Below are 1,734 nucleotides of genomic sequence, written 5' to 3'. Positions count from 1 at the left end.
CAAAATGCCCTGTGTGCCTCAGTTTCCTATCCGTAAAATGGGAATAACCACAGCACCTGCCTCACCGGGCTGTTGTGAAGACAAATGAAGATGACAATTACATGTAAAGTACATACCTAGGATGGGTGAGTGCTTGGCAAGGAAAGTGCTCCACAGGGTCAGCGACAACAATTACTATCACTCACACGATTTATGGCGCTTCCACTCGGCCCTCTGTCTTAGTAGTAATTCACTCACTGAGCGAATACCAATGGAATGGATGCCTGCTGTGGGTATGCGCGGAGGCTGAGGCTACAGCCTGAGCAAAGCAGGCGAGCCCCCGTCCTCCGAGGCTGTCTCCTCGAGCACACAAGCGGACCCAGTGGGACCCGCTACCTGGTGGCACAATGCAAGTCTCCATCAGTGCTCACCCTAACGAAGGCGCAGGATGCGATAGGAGCTTTGCCGACTTTACTCCAGCCAATCCTGACCACAGGCCCCAGTGGGCACGCTTAGCCTTTTACAGATGGAGAGTCTGCTTCTCAGAGCAGGGGGCTGACTTGCCCCGGCCACACGGCCGTATACAGTTCGGTGGGACCGGGCCGACCGCCCAGTTCGCGCTAAAGCCCACGTAACAAAAACCCGCTCCCGTGACGCGAGCCGCCACGGTTCCCGCTCCTCAGAGAACGAGACTTCCGGCGGAAATTTCTTCCGGGAGTGCAGTCGCGGCACCAACCTGGCCCGCCCCTTCCCGTTTATCTCCAATTGACCAATCATAGCTCCGCTTCTTGCCAGGCGTGTAGGCTTATTTTCCAATCAGCGACTGCCGTCGTCTCTCGGGCAACAGCGTCCTAGAGACGCCGAACGGGCGGCCCCTCTGAGACCCCTCGGCTTGGGGTCCGCGCACGCGGGTGCCGGCCCAGCTAGGCGGAGAATCGAGGAGGGGGCCCCGGTAAGGCTGCATTCGGGGTGGCCACGCGCGTGCGACAGGCCGAGGAGGGGCTGGGCGGGCGGGCAGCTCCGTGGGTCTCACTGCCCTGAGAAGGCCGGCGCTGCTGCCCACTCCCAGGCATGAAGGGGTGGTGATTTGTTTATTCACCCAGCAGGTGTTCAGGGCGCGTCTGGTTGTGCCAGACACGTTGTAGGCCCTGGGGCCCTGTGGGAAATAGTAGGGCCCCTGTTCCCGGAGCTTACCTGATATGTGGAGAAGAACGATAAACAGCGCTGACGGTGGTGACGTCTTCCTCCCTGCATCTCTGTGAGAATCAACTGGGAAATGTGTGTGGAAATGCCCTAAATCTCTCCAGTTTACAACATGTCTCATGCTCCTGATTTCATTTGTGCCCACACCACTCTTGTGAATATCATGATTGACTCCCTTCTGTAGACAGACGAGGACTTGAAACCTATGGGGTGAAGGGACTTTTCCAAAGTCACACAACTATCATAGGAAGTTTCTGAGCCAGAATTCAAACTCATTTCTGTCTCACGGCAAAATCTCTGCTCTTTTACACTCTTCTCCCTTAGCCTGCACATAATTACCCCTGCCTCCCTCAGAAATTTTGTTTGGAAACACTTTGTGAGGTACACATCTGTATAGGGCTTACTTGAAGGTTGTCCAAATTACCCCTCTCTCTACTCCCTTCCTTTCTTTCCAAATCTTTGCCTTTCAGGATGTCTTGCCCCTGTTAAGAGGACTCTTTCTTTTCTTTTCTTTTCTTTTCTTTTCTTTTTTCTTCTTCTCTCTCTCTTTCT

At 54.4% G+C, this 1,734-nt stretch overlaps 1 protein-coding gene across 3 annotated transcripts in view; it reads left to right on the top strand.

Moving 5' to 3' along the window:
- The first annotated feature begins 692 nt into the window (after positions 1–692).
- Positions 693–1,734, top strand: part of EFCAB6 (EF-hand calcium binding domain 6) — a 324,265-nt gene continuing 323,223 nt past the window's right edge. The window contains exon 1 of one of the 3 annotated variants that reach the window (XM_011984009.1): positions 693–931. The gene's annotated coding sequence lies outside the window, so the exon portion shown is untranslated. The remainder of the gene's footprint in view (positions 932–1,734) is intronic. The other 2 variants (XM_011984010.1, XM_011984011.1) reach the window with 2 other exon arrangements.

Source organism: Mandrillus leucophaeus, unplaced genomic scaffold (genome assembly GCF_000951045.1).
Source record: "Mandrillus leucophaeus isolate KB7577 unplaced genomic scaffold, Mleu.le_1.0 Scaffold26, whole genome shotgun sequence".
Lineage (NCBI taxonomy): Eukaryota > Metazoa > Chordata > Mammalia > Primates > Cercopithecidae > Mandrillus > Mandrillus leucophaeus.
The sequence above is the reverse complement of the archived record's forward strand: the minus strand, read 5'-3'. Positions and strand labels throughout refer to the sequence as shown.